At 41.8% G+C, this 15,635-nt stretch overlaps 1 long non-coding RNA gene across 1 annotated transcript in view; it reads left to right on the plus strand.

Annotated features, from left to right (window-relative positions):
• LOC138522681 (uncharacterized) overlaps window positions 1-13,242 on the plus strand; it is a 168,718-nt gene extending 155,476 nt beyond the window's left edge. The window contains exons 2-3 of the long non-coding RNA XR_011283327.1: window positions 5,924-6,011; window positions 11,230-13,242. This is a non-coding gene — a long non-coding RNA (uncharacterized lncRNA). The remainder of the gene's footprint in view (window positions 1-5,923; window positions 6,012-11,229) is intronic.
• The last annotated feature ends 2,393 nt before the right edge of the window (window positions 13,243-15,635 follow it).

Genomic DNA, 15,635 nt, shown 5'->3' on the forward strand with positions numbered 1-15,635 from the left:
AAAACTGGCAAAAAGCCCATAAATCACAACTGCTTCAACAAGATGCTGAAGCCATGCAAAGAGCAATATCAAGGAAAAATAGCAGATCTCTATGGGACCTGCTAAATGAGAAACAATCAATGGCAGCCCTCATGAATCCAATACCAGAAAATGTTTGGGCAGAACACTTTACAAAATTATTCAACGAGACACAAACCATGGAGAAGAATAATATTAAAGAAGAAATATCATGCCCATGGGAAATTAAATTTGATAAGGAAGAGATAAAATCCTTAATCAAGAGAGCAAGCTCGTCAAGAGCCCCAGGCCCAGACGGCTTGTCAAATGCAGTGCTAAAAGAAGATCCAGAAAAATGGGCAACTTTCTGTGAAAGACTCTTTAAGAGAATTGTGAAGCAAGGACAAATACCAAGATCTTGGAAACTGGCCATCATCGTCCCTATATTCAAAAAAGGCAATAGAATGGATCCCAAAAATTACCGCCCAATCGCTTTATTAGACTGTGTCGGGAACATTTTTGCCACAATTCTGCTTAAACAATTAAAGACCTGGATAAAGGACTCGAATACCTACGACAAAAGACAATCAGGCTTTGTCGAAAATGTGGGGTGCAATTTAAATCTTCTGATCTTAGGCCTGATGAAAAGAAGAGCTTTCACAAATAAACAAAAACTGTACATAGCCAGTATAGATCTTAGACAAGCATTCGACAGTGTGAACAGAAGCCGACTCTGGGAAAAAATGGCTTCTAAAGGGTGCCCTCCTGATCTCCTAAATGCAATAAAAGAACTGTATGCTGAAACTTCAATAAGAATTAAATTGGATCAAGTCGGAAATCTATCGGAGGCCATAAAAACAACAAAAGGCCTTAAACAAGGATGCCCGTTAGCAGCCACCCTATTCTGTTTCTATATTGAAGACTTGCAACAATGCTTTGGAAATATCAGGTCTTTTCCACCAAGATTAAACTGCAAATCAGTCAATCACCTGCTATATGCAGACGACCTGATAATCTTAGATCATACACAAATTGGTCTACAACGTGCATTAAATCAGGTTGAAAAATACATAGAAAACAATGACCTAGAAATAAATGCAGATAAAACCGAGATATTAATAATCAGTGACAAAAGATGGAAAAAGACCAAAAATGAAGAATGGAAAGTGAATGAAACTTGGATAAAACCTTGTGAAGAAATGAGATACTTAGGGCTACAAATAAGCGGGATAAAGAATGAAGAACCCTGGAAAAAGATGTTAAAGTCAAAAACTAAACAGCTAACAGCCCAAGCAATCATCATCAATAAAAGATATGGAAAATTCTCCCTATGTCCAGTGATTACATTCTACAAGCTAAAAGTAATTCCCACACTTATATACGGAGCAGAAACTGGCACAAATATCCCAGAGAAATTCTGGTCTACTCTAGAAGGTCTTTTTTGGAAAACCGTCCTTTCAATACCAAAAGCGATTCCAATCTCGGTAATCCGCCATGAACTAGGCTTAACATCAATATACATACATATACGTTACAATCAATTGATGTTGTACAGAAAAACAATGACCAACCTGACACCTCCTCAATTTGAAATACTGGGAAATTCCAATAACTATGAGGAAAAAGTAATAGAAGATTGGAAAAATGGAAATAAACAAACCCTGACAGAATTTGGCATTAAAATCGAAACTCTAACGGAGAAACCAATAGCTGTAAAAAGAACGCTGTGGGCAGAGGATTGGTCGAACACTGAAACGAAACGAGCTTCGGCGAAAACACACACACTTTTGAAATCCAACTGTGGTGTGATGTCTATTATACCAGATTATCTGAAAAAATGTCCTAGTTCAAAACAAAGAGATCTGTTATTACGTTTCAGATTAAACATCTTACGAAACAAAACGACAAAAGCAAGATACTCAAAAGAGAAAATATGTACAAAATGTAGACTGTGCAAAAGAGGCGAAGAATCTCTAACTCATCTAGTGCTATTCTGTCCAGAATTAGGAGACTTGCGAACCCTTTTTCTAGCAAGTAATATCACTGACTTATGTGATCTAGATGCGGAGAAATGGTGGAGTTTAATATACACCTGCCAATCCCCAAAAATAAACTTCGCAACAGTCAAATTCTTTGAAAACACCCTAAAAAGACTTGATCACATTGATGAGGGAAATACATCACAAACAATGAACTCGAGTGAATGAAAGGTTATGCTGAACCAATGTTAGATATTTACTTGTTACCTAAAACTATTGATCTAACAATTTTATCTTATTTAATACTGTTAGCAACAGAAATTTACCTTAAGTACTCCATTTGATTATAAAAGGAGGTTTTAAATTAATTTAATGTTTTGATTTTCAGTCATTGTGTTAATTTGTAGCTAACATTTTATTACCATTTATCAGCATTTATTCTGCAAATCGTTTCTTCGTAAATTCAATGTGATTGCATTATGACAGATCTCTTAATGAAACTTAATGAAATTTAATGTTTTACTGATGTGAAAGGTTTGAAATAAACCATATACACTTAAAAAAAAAAAAAAAAAAAAAAAAATGGAAGTAGTGAATTTGAGCAATCACCACACAAAGCTTTCAATGAAAATGTGTGCAAAGATTTGCCACTGTGTATGCAGATGGATGTGCTTATCATATTGAAAATGATAGTGATAAACAGCTGGTGGCAGGGATAGAAAATGCCTGGATAAGCTGTGAAGTCATTCCTAGTATAGGGATGAGAATTGGAGCCAAGAGTAGCCAAATAGCAGAGTTAGCTGCAATCTATAAGGCAATTACTACCACAGTTGATAACAAACTCAAAGAAATTGTCTTAGTAACTGATTCTGATTATGCCCGAAACAGCTTCGTAATGTATTTACCTGGTTGGAAAGCAAAGGGTATGCTCACGTATAAAAAAAAGCCTCTCAAACATGGGAAAATGATTCAAACTGTAGATAAATAAGTGTCAGAAAGTGATTTGTGGACATTTAAAGACACCAGGAGAGGATAACGAGGGAAATGATAAAGCAGATCAATTAGCCAAAACTGGGGCTGTCATGAGGGAATTATTGCCTATTGACCACCTTATTGGTGAAATACAGGTGGATGCAGTTCCACGCTCCAAATCTCCAAAAGAAGTTGAACACCCTGTATGCTACCACTGCCAATAAGTTCAGTTAAGGTTAACACCAAAACACTGATATTTATCAATGGATGCACACAAACCTGGTTGAAACTTGCCGGTCTGGAAGCAGCAGCAGCAGATAGTGAGGATTGCCCTGAGGACCCTGCTCCTCCCTCCACCCGGAACTACACGACCAGCAGGGAAGGAGCACGAGCCCCAGGAAAACCCTCTGGGGAATAAAACCCTGGGAGGCGACGATGAACGGTGCTTCGGATGGAAGGCTTCTTAACGCGTGGGATCTTGGAGAGCCTGGAGCTTGGTGTCTACAGAGTAAAGAAATGACAGGTGAGTGTTGGATAAATGTAAGTCCAAGGAAATACAAAAAAAAGGAAGTACAAGTGCTTACTGAAAGTTCCAAGATGAGTTTGGATAAGATCAAAGAGGTGTGTCTTTCGAGACAGACTGGAGTATGTAAGCGTAACTCTAAATCCTCTGGGATTTCCTAGGATAGGGGAAGGGGTGAATAATGTAACAAGGAAAGAAAGCTACGAAACCAGAAAAGAAGGAGACTCACTGCTACTAGAAACGCTGTGGTCCCACAATGTTCTGAACGGATGTTTGCGGGAAGCGGAACGGGTAATGTATGCAGACCCGGAAGTAGAGACGAACTCGGAAGAGTCCCTGAAAGAAAGCACGGGAATGGAATTGGAGCGTCTTCCAAAGAAGCGACGCATCGCGGAGACAGTCTCCGATCCTTAAATGTGATCATGTGACTCGCCGCAGGCCTCTGGTGGAAGCGTGATGAAATCATGTGACTCGTAGCAGGCGTCCATTGGGAACGTGAAACAACTAGACTGCAGATACTTGCATACTCCGAATCTCCTACTCTTGATAATGCATTAGGACAAATCGATCCACATAATCTCTTCCGATGTAACCATGACCAACGTCTGAAAAGTGTAACAGTATGCCCCCTTTTCCTGGGGGGAGAACCAGGCTTTGCCGGGTGCAGGTGAAAAAATCATCGTACCAAAAGAGGGGAGTGGACACCAGAGGCAGGTTCCCAGGTCCTTTCAGCCGGAGAATAGCCTTTCCAATCGACTAGAAATTGCAGGCCACCCCTATGATAACGAGAGTCACAAATGTTGGCCACCTCGTACTCAGTTCCTGAGTCGGTTACCACTGGCGGAGGAATAGTCTTTGCAGATTGATGAAAACGATCTTCGACTGCTGGCTTTAACTGAGCGAGGTGAAATACGGGGTGAATGCGAGACCAAGAGGGTGGTACGGCTAGACGAACAGCTGCAGCTCCCACTTTCGAGATTATCTTGAATGGACCAAAGTATCTAGGGGACAATTTAGAAGGCACCAAGTGTCTTGGGAGAAATCGAGAGGCCAACCAAACACGGTTGCCTACCTTCAAGTCCGGCATCTCCCGGCGATTTATGTCTGAATACCGTTTGGCTCTGTCTTGGGTGGTTTGGAGGGCTAAGCAAGCGTTCTTGTGTCCAGTCTGGATGTCGGCTATAAAACAGTCCAATCCTGGAAAACTGGAGGAAGGAGGAATAGCTGTAGGGATAAAAGAAGGATGGTAACCATAGGAACAATATAAGGGACTAGATTTGAGAGCCGAATGCTTTGCGTTGTTGTAAGCAAATTCTGCCAATGGTAACAAGTCCACCCAATCATCCTGGGCTGCTGATACAAAGCAGCGTAAATAACCTTTGAGGGTCTGGTTGAGGCGTTCCGTCTTCCCGTTGGTTTGGGGATGGTATCCGGAACTAAGTGCCCTCTTGATTCCCAGAATATAGCAAACTCTCTTCCAATACTGTGATGTATAGTGGGGCCCTCTGTCAGAAACAATAACCTCGGGTAGTCCGTGTCGTGAAAACACTTCTGTAATAAACAGCCTTGCCATCTGTACTGCTCCTCGAAGCTTGGTTAAAGGAGTGAAATGAGCTAACTTTGTTAAATAGTCTATGGTGACCATTATAGTGGTGAATTGGGAAGAGGGTGGAAGGTCCACAATAAAATCCGTAGATATGATCTGCCACGGCTTGTCTGGTATAGGCATTCGGGTGAGCAAACCGAATGGAGGGGCTCGCGAGGACTTGGACTGAATACACGTAGAACAGGCGTTAACACAGTCCCGAACATCAGCTTGATGGGAAGGCCACCAGAAATGTTGTTTGACAAGATCGAGGGTAGTCTGCATTCCCCTATGTCCAGCAGCCCTGGAATCATGGCACAACCGAAGTACTTCTGTCTGCAGAGAAACTGAAGGTATTAGGACCTGCTTAGCATGGAAGTATAATTCACGATCCCTTGTAAGGTGATGAGTCAAAGCAAGGTCTTCGCACTTCGATTGATGTTTGGCAGTTTCTTGTTTAAGAAGCTGTAGAAAATCTGATACCATTGCGACAAATCTTGCCTTTGGGAACATCCTTTCGGAGCAAAATCGGGTAGTGTGTGGGGTCTTCCAAGAGAGAGCATCTGCTCTCAGGTTTTGGCTACCCGGCAAGAAAGTGAATTAAATCTGATACAGTAAAAAAAAGTGAGCCCATCGTGCGTGTCTGCTGTTGGTGGTTTGAGACTGTTGTAACACCTTTAGATTTTGATGATCTGTGCGAACCTCTACAGTAAAGGGAGAGCCCAATCGTAGATGCCTCCATTCTTCAAAGGCTCTTTTGATGGCCAGTAGTTCTTTTTCAAGTACTGAGTAGTGTTGTTCTGACGAGTTAAAAGTATTTGACAAATAGGCTACTGGTCTCTCTTCACCTTGTTCTGTCTTTTGCAGGAGAACAGCTCCTAATGCATGATGGGAGGCGTCCGTTTTGATGATGAACGGTTGGGACTGATCCGGATGAAGTAGGAGTGAAGCTGAGGTAAACAAACCTTTTAAGGTCTCAAAGGCTTGTTGAGCAAGCAGATCCCAAGAAAATGTGGTCCCTTTCTTAAGTAATCGGGTGATCAGTAGTATTGTCTCAGAATAGCCAGGAATAAATTTACGATAGAAGTTCGCAAACCCTAAGAATCTTTGAACTTCTTTTATGGAGTTTGTGGAAGGCCAATCTAGAATGGCAGAGACTTTCCTGGGATCCATGGAAATGCCGTTAGCGGACAAGACGAAGTCAAGGTAAGTCACTTTTGTTTGATGAAACTCGCATTTCTCTGCTTTACAATATAAGTGGTTGGCTTGTAATTGACTAAGAATGGTGTTCACATGCTGGATGTGTCTTCTAAACTCTTGGAGAAAATCAGAATGTCATCTAAATAAATGACTACAAAATGAAGCAGCAGGTCTGCGAATAGGTGATACATAAATCGCTGGAAGACTGCATGCACATTTATCAAACCAAACGGCATCACTTGGTATTGAAAATGACCAAAGAGGGTACGGAAAGCCATCTTCCATTCGTCATTGGGTGCTATTCTTATTAGATGATACACCCCCCGAAGGTCTAACTTGGTGTAAAGAGTAGCACCTCGGACTGCTTCAAGAATATCTTTTATCAAAGGCATGGGGAACTTGTCAGGAATAGTGATTTTGTTGAGCCCTCTGTAATCTATACACGGCCTAAATTCTTCTGTGTCTTTTTTGGGAATGAAAAACAAAGAGGCTCCAGACGGAGATATGGCTTCGGTTATAATGCCGTTCTGAAGGTTAGAATGAAGACAATCTTTTAGAGCAGTCTTTTCTCTTTGAGAAAGAACATACATCCGCCCAAACGGAATAGGTTGGTCCGGAAGAAGTTCTATATGGCAGTCATCTCTTCTATGAGGAGGAAGGGTGGGAAACTGTGGTGTTGAAAATAATCTAAGGTAAGAATGGTGACATTCAGGGATTAACCCTAACTGACCAATGGAAGGAACCTCCGGAGAATCAGCAACTTCGAAGGAATATGAATGCCAACTGAATTTTCAGAAAGACAATGAGATACACAGTACTCTGAACCCAAAAAAAGGGTTCCAGCCTTCCAGTTAATGTAAGGGTTATGCAGACGTAACCAGGGAAGGCCTAAAATAATAGGAAAATGAGCGGCTCTAATCAGATCAAAAACCAATGTCTCCTTATGGGTAGTGATCATGCAAGTCACAGGCTTGGTTTGTTCCCTAATGGGCCCTGGGCTCAACGGGCTACCATCCACCCATTGGATGGGTGTTGTGAATGATTTGGAAACCCTGGCTATGCCGTTTTTCGCTGCCCACTGATCATCCACGAAATTACCTGATGCACCGCAATCCAGTAGTGCAGGTGTCCCTTGCAATATCTGGTCTGGCAAAATCACGGTTAAGGAAAGCACTATCATGGAATGATTGGAAGGAAATGGTTCATGAGATGATCCAATTTTCGCAGGGGAACTCTGTCGTTGGACTCCTACCGCGGTTCCCCTTGCGGCAGGGACTTGGCGTTTCCCAAAGGCAGAGGTCGGGACCTGCAGGGAGGAACTAATGGGCAGTCCCGTAAAAGATGTGAGGAAGAGCCACAGTACATACACAGTCCTAGAGATTTTCAACATTCTCTTTCTGCAGCCAAAATGGGACCCCTTACAGATCCAATTTGCATGGGTTCCTCGGAAGAGGCGTATTTACTCGGAGGAGGAGAGAAATCTGAACTTAAGCAGGGTCCTTTCCCTTTCTTCTTTTCTTGAGAACGTTCTTGGAGTCAATAGTCTATAGTCAGGGTTATCATCTCTGCCAGATTAACAGGTCGAGGGACCTTAGAGACCTCATCTTTCAGATCTTCAGCAAGTCCTCATCGGAACAGAGTCAGTAAACCCTCATTGGGCCATCCAGTTTCCGACGATAATTGTTTGAATTGGGTGACGTAGGTCATGAGGTCTTTGTGTCCCTGTCTGAGATCCAAAAGTCGTTCTTGAGTGGTTACAGATATCACTTGATGACTAAACATGGTTCTAAAACTGTTGGAAAAAGCAGGATAGTAATCCAGAATAACATTGCCTGATGTAACCAACAGGGTAGCCCACGCAAGGGCAGGACCTGTTAAATGGGATATTAGAAAACCGACCTTATCCTTGTCGGTAGGAAAAAAGCTGGATTTGAAAGTAAACTGAACAGTACAGCTGTCCATAAATTATTTTAATTTATGCGGTTCTCCATCGTATTTGCCCATGGGTAAGGTTAGAGGAGGGGTCTCGGAGAATGCTCAGGGACTTGTTGCCTTAACTGAGCTTTATCCTGTTTAAGGGTCTGAATCTCTAATGACATAGACTGCATGGCAGCCATTAACTGCTGCATTTGCTGCTCCATACCAGGGCGGCTCGACCAGGTAACTTCAATACAATATTCTTTGGGCGTTGCTTACTGTTACAACTGCCAATAAATTCAGTTAAGGTTAACACCAAAACATTGATATTTATCAACGGATGCACACTAACCTGGTCGAAACTTGCCGGTCTGGAAGCAGCAACAGCAGATAGTGAGGATTGCCCTGGGGACCCCGCTCCTCCCTCCACCCAGAACTACACAACCAGCAGGGAAGGAGCACGAGCCCCAGGGAAACCCTCTGGGGAATAAAACCCTGGGAGGCAACGATGAACGGTGCTTCGGATGGAAGGCTTCTTAACGCGTGGGATCTTGGAGAGCCTGGAGCTTGGTGTCTACAGAGTAAAGAAATGACAGGTGAGTGTTGGATTAATGTAAGTCCAAGGAAATACAAAAAAAGGAAGTACAAGTGCTTACTGAAAGTTCCAAGATGAGTTTGGATAACATCAAAGAGGTGTGTCTTTCGAGACAGACTGGAGTATGTAAGCGTAACTCTAAATCCTCTGGGATTTCCTAGGATAGGGGAAGGGGTGAATAATGGAACAAGGAAAGAAAGCTACAAAACCAGAAAAGAAGGAGACTCACTGCTACTCGAAACGCTGTGGTCCCACAATGTTCTGAACGGATGTTTGCGGGAAGCGGAATGGGTAATGCAGACCCGGAAGTAGAGACGAACTCGGAAGAGGCCCTGAAAGAAAGCACGGGAATGGAATTGGAGCGTCTTCCAAAGAAGCGACGCATCGCGGAGACAGTCTCCGATCCATAAATGTGATCATGTGACTTGCCGCAGGCCTCTGGTGGAAGCGTGATGAAATCATGTGACTCGTAGCAGGCGTCCATTGGGAACGTGAAACAACTAGACTGCAGATACTTGCATACTCCGAATCTTCTACTCTTCGTAATGCATTAGGACGATTCGATCCACATATTCTCTTCCGATGTAACCATGACCAACATCTGAAAAGTGTAACACTGTAGTGCAATGGAGTTATGATACACCAGATCAGGATCTGATAAAGGCAAAAAAAGAAGATCCAGTATTGGGGGTGTAATATAATCATATGATGGACCCCGAAAAAAATCCCTTAACTGAAAACGATTGTACAGGAAAGGAAGAACTGAGAGTATCGTTAAATAACAAAAAGAGAATTAAATTACAGGATGGTTTGATGATTTGGGAGTCTGTGACAGGTCACATACAGTGGGTGGTGCCTCTTTCATTCAGAGGGCTAATGTTGCACCACACGCATGATGCGATAACTGCAGGACACAGGGGTTCACAAAAAACCTTAGAAATATTGAAGGATCATGCTTACTGGCCACATATGTTCCAGAATGTGGGATGATATACCAGGGGGTGTCTGGTATGTGCACAATTTAAAACTGCTTCACCAATGCATAGAGCTCCTTTGATGAAAAGAGATTTAACCCTTCCATGGTCAGATTTGCAAATCGACTATGTTGGGCCTGTGAAGAGATCAGCCAAGGGGAATACATATTTATTAACGGTGGTATGTCGAATGTCGAAGTGGGTGGAGTGCATTCCTGCACCAGACTGTAGTGCACAGACAGCAGCCACTTTGTTGGTAAATCACATATTTCCAAGGTTCAGGTTACCCCAAAGGATAGAATCAGACAGAGGAAGTCCTTTCATGAGCGCCTTGATGAGCAAGGTATGGCAGATATTGGGCGTAAAAAGTAAATTGCATCTCTCATATTGGCCGGCTTCTTCTGGAAATGTAGAGAGAAGTAACAGGTCTATCATAGAGATACTAAAGAAATGTGTAGAAGAGGCAGGTTCCAGTTGGGATCTATGATTACCTTTTGAATTAATGGATATTAGGTTAACTCCTGCTATAGCAACAGGTATTAGTCCTCAAGAAGTATTGACAAGTAGAAAAATGGTGCTGCCACGACATTTATTGTATAGAACACATGAGCAAATGCTTGTGAGTGCATCCACAGTTCACGACTATGTGAAAGAATTGAGGAAGCACTTGCAACATGCATTTGCATTTGCACAGCAAAATCTGGAAAGAGCTGCTGAAAGTGCTAAGACCTATTATGATAAAAAGACATCTGTGAAAGAATATAGAATAGGTGATCGGGTATATAAATATAATTTTGGTAAAAATAGACATAAAAATTAAAAATTTCTCCCGGCATGGCAAGGGCCGTTTGAGATTGCAGATACAATATCCCCTGTGGCATATAAAATAATGAGGAAGGAGGGTGAGCTAATTGTACTGATTGCAATGAAAATAAAGATGACAGTAGGGAATAATGATGAGAGAATGGTACATTTATTTGTCGGCGGATGCATTGATGGGTGACTGTTTCCTGATGTGTATAACCTAATGACATGAGGGCAGGTACAAAATGGTATTTATATCACTCTATGAATAATCAAAACTATGGTCAGATGAGTAAGCAAAAGCAAAAAAAAAGGCATATTTAGCCTTTAAAAAAAAAATAGTGCCATGGTTTCATAAAAGGCGCTGAATCAGACTAAGTTATTCTAATATTGTGTGGTAAGATTCTTCTGCATGGTATAGACAAAGGAATATGGTGGAAAGGATGGACATGTAAAATACTGTAAATGGGTATATTTGGTTGAGAATGATTGTAATGTATAGTGATGCAAAGTAAAACATATTGTCTGTTTCTCTATAATGTGTGTTTAATTGCAGGCGTCCAAAAGGGCAAGTCCTGGAAACTGTGTTTTGGGCCGCATTTTAAAAAAATCTTGTCATGGAAGAGGGATAGACAGTTGTTTTATGCTGTGTACTTAACCTGTCTCTTTTCTATTCACTTTAGAATGTACTAATCGGTTGTCCTGGCAAGGCCAGATTGGAGTCCATGGGATTGGACATATAGGGGAGAAGATAAACAGCCCGGGATGCCGAAGTGAAGGAAAATCCATGGAGTGCCAAGCCAGAGAGAGAAAGAGGGATTCCACTGAGATGGATACTGTTATGGAAGTCTGGTGGACAGGACATCTCAGAGGTGTGATCCTGAGGATTGTGGGTGCCAGAAAGAGAACATAATTGACACCTAGTGCGAGTAATTTTGTTTTTACAGTTATTGCTGATGGAGTATATTATTGTACTGTATTCTAGCAGTTCGGACTTGAACTGGGGACAATGGGAATTGATTATTTTATTTTGTTGTTTTATTTTGTTATTGTGTATACGTGCTAAAAAGATGGTCACTCCATAAAATACATAGACAGAGACTATAATTCAGAAATGTTCTGGAGTTGAACAATCCATGGACATGTGAGGACTGTTATGCACACTATATTCGGTTTCATTTTTGCTTCACACTTATGCAATTATTCATTGTGGAATATTTATATGTTCATGTTCATTAATATGATGTTATTTCAAACATTATTCATCTGACAACAATGGGGAAGGAGAGATATCCTGTGATACATACATTCTAGATATTGATGTGCAGTTCATTCAATTATGATTTAGCAAGCGATCATAATTGTCTGAAACAGAGGGAATATATGTAGGGATATATGGCATTAATTCATGCAAACGTAGATGACAGTGTTTTCAATTGAAGCAACAAAATGGGTCTAAATGCTTGTTCAGTGTTTTGAAAGCAGCCCCTGGAAAAGGTGTGCAGATGACAACGTTTTCAATAGCAGTGTTTTAAAATGGTAGGGTTTTAAAAGCAGCCACTGAAAAATGTGTGCAAATGACAATGTTTACAATAGTAGCCAGTAAATGGTTGTTCATTTTAAAAGGCATCCAACAAAATATGCAGTTATTTTAAAATGTAAATGGTTGCAAGTGGGAGCAGGTTAGGGATACAGGCCAGCATGTTAGTGGGATTAGTCTAAATGCAGAAAAGCCATCGGGAATTAGATGAAGCAGGTGAAATGCCTCATTGGGTCGTTAGAACAGTGGTACAGTGAATTAGGCTTTCCATGACAAAAACAGAATGCATAAAAAGACAGAGATGCAATGTGCAGTACACTTATACAAATTAGGTGCATTTTATCTGTGAAGAAAAGCATTGGGAAAATAACATGTATAACAAACTAATCTTCTATTTAAAAAAAAAAAAACAGGAACTAATTAATTCTCCTGGCTAACATGGCAATGCAGTTCAGTAAACACGGATGGAAATTCTGTCTTAGTACTTCTGCATGGAAGAAAAATGTAGAAAATAAATAACGAATGAATCGCTGTTTCTTGTGCATTCTGAAAGCCTCTTTTGTTCGCACAAAGGAAGAAATAGATACATAAATTCTAAAGTGTTTGGTCAGTGAAGTCAGGAGCTGAGGAGGTGTCAAGTATGTCAAGAGAAAGGCAGGGCTACTCTTGATTAACAGACACATAGAACATAGGGAGTTAAACTGAAAGGTGTGGGCATTCTGTTCCTGCCTGTGCCACTGCTAGGTGCTGTATATGCTCCTACCCATATCTGCCTGGAAGCCCCAAGGCCAATTCAGAAGCACCAGGGCAGACGGGAGCAAGGAGGGGTCGTGCAGATAAACGTTGACAGAAAGAGATTATACAGACAAAGTGCAGAGGCCTCATAAATAATTGTAAGTCAAGGTTAACTTGAGGAGAATGTGGGCTGAATGCGATTCTTTATCAGTCAGCACAGGAATCTGTTTTTAAAACAGAATACCATGTTTTCTTTTTGCATGTGCTAAAGGACGGGGAAACAAAGAGTCATGTTAATAAATGTGTCCATGTATTGCAATGCTTGTTTTTATTTTCTCTCTTAGGTGAATGCAGCAGTATTGATGTGGGTGAGATGTGGGGAATTCATTGTTGTTAATTGAATGATGTTTTATTGCAAATCGCATGGTGTTTAAAAGATTTATAAAAAAATTAAGATTACTATGGGGTAAGGATTCTTCTCATTTATGTTCCTAAAGCTTCATATTTCAACTGGGAAATTAAATAGAAGGCGCTGTGTTGTTCAAATCACAGTGTTAAGAGAATATACCGCTGTAGATAAAATCAGAGAAAAGCGGAAATGTATACTTAGGCACGCTAGAGGGTTTGGGTGTTGGTATGAATGTGCTCCACTCTGCATGCTAAAGGGGGAGCAAAGCCCACCCAGGGCATAGGTCATTGATGTAGATAAATCGTTTGACAAATCATATGCCAATTTTATAAGTTTTGTTCCCTTTTAAATGTGCTAGGTCTGGATAATTGTTTACAGTCATCCAAAAATATACCATAAATACAAAATGGGGAAGTGTTGTCTTATCATAGGGCATTGTTATAGAAGGCAAGCTCTCCACTAAATTACCACCAAAATGAGGTAATACCAATTTACTGCCAAAATATTATGATACTAAAACACTGCCAAGTTAGGTAATAGCCCTAAAGACAAAATCTCCAACAGCTCAGACCCATGGGTATCACGGCATTAGTACAAAATAGTGGTGAGCACAACAGAATAGTATGCAGGAGTGAAGACAATAGTCCTTAATCATATTCGTCAAACAGCCATGTTTTGGTTCATTTTTTGAAGGTAGTGATGGATTGCTCATTGCGGATATGAGCAGGTAGTGAGTTCCAGAGGGTGGGAGCAGTGACACAGAAGCTGACTCCTCCAGCTCTTTTCCTCTTGAAGAAAGTGAGATTCTAGCATGGATCTAAGCGTGTGTTTGGGGAAATTCACAGAAATGCAGTTGGTAAGGTACTGGGGACATCTTTGTGCACACAGTGATGGTGCTGGAGAGTGTTTAGAATTGTACTCCGGCTTTGACAGGCAACCAGTGGGATTTGCGTCTGGACGCCGAGATATAGTCAGATTGTTTTGCCATGTTAGTTTAGGAGGTGCCCATGAGCAGGACATGGAGAGGAACTGCCTACACAGTGAATTGAGTCTGGCTGTGTAGGCAGTGGAAGAGGCAAGCGCATTGACCTGTCTATTCATATTTAGCTCGGCTTCCAGGTAGACCCCTAGGGTTTTTATCTGCTTTGAGACTGGGATGGATGTGCCATCAAGGTAGAAAGAAGCGAAGACGGGATCAAGCTGTCTGATCCTTTGAGGGGATCTGTTGATAAGGAGCTCAATGTTCTAATCGTTCAGACATAGGTTGGGGTGGCTATCCAGATTTAGATAGTGCTGTAGACTTTTTCATTTTAATGGAGTCACTGTCGTGGTTGCCGGTGAGCGGGATGAGGATCTGGGTGTCATCCACAAACGTTTGTGTATGTAATACCTTTAGCATCAAGGAGGTCAAAGTGGGGCTCAGTGTAAGTGTTGTAAGGGGTGGGTGACAGGCATGACCCATGTGGAATCTCCAAATTCAAGATTGCTTAGAAGCTAACCATCTACTAGGCTCGCGCCAATCGGGCTTCCGCCCTCTCCATGGCACCGAAACAGCCTTGATAGATCTTAAAACTAAAATTGAGGAATTCAAGGATAGTGGGAAAACAGCTCTGCTACTCCTACTGGACTTGTCAGCAGCTCTTGATTTGGTGGATCATGCAGTTTTATGCAACCACACCAAGATCGCTGCCAATTTCACAGGGGAAGCTATAGCATGGGTCCAATCCTTTCTAGCCAACTGGACCATGAGAGTCTTTTCCACCTCTACCTGTGCCGATCCCATCCAAATGACATGTGGAGTCCCACAGGGCTCCTGTGTCTCACCCACTATTTACAACATTTTCACCAAGCCATTGTTCGACAAGTTGGACAGACTGGGTATCACCTACATAAATTATGCAGATGACACCCAGATCCTCATACCCCTTTCGGGCAACTATGAAGTGGACCTGGCTATGGTGAATAAAATATACATCCTCATTCAGGCATGGATGTCCACCCATGGCCTCTGCCTGAACGACGATAAAACTGAAATCCTGCTCCTCGGATCAGACCTTAACCTAACTAAACTCACCCCGGACTATGCCTCATTTAACATCGACAATAATACTATTAAGGTTATGCGAGAGGTTAAAACTCTAGGTTTTTACCTCGACTCAGCTCTCACCCTTAAAAAGCAAGTGAACTCCCTCGCCTCTATAACCACTTACACGTGTAAACTCATCCGTGCTGCCAGACCATTCCTGTCCAGTGCCAGCTGCCTCACCTTGGCCAATGCCCTTGTCATGTCCAGACTGGACTATTGCAACGCCCTATACTCAGGTGAAAATAAGTCGGTCATTGACAAACTCCAGAGATTACAAAATAATGCCCTAAGAGCAGCTTTGAATATCCCAAGTAGAGAG

The sequence above is a fragment of the Ambystoma mexicanum genome, chromosome 1q, assembly GCF_040938575.1.
Source record: "Ambystoma mexicanum isolate Mex_15411 chromosome 1q, UKY_AmexF1_1, whole genome shotgun sequence".
Lineage (NCBI taxonomy): Eukaryota > Metazoa > Chordata > Amphibia > Caudata > Ambystomatidae > Ambystoma > Ambystoma mexicanum.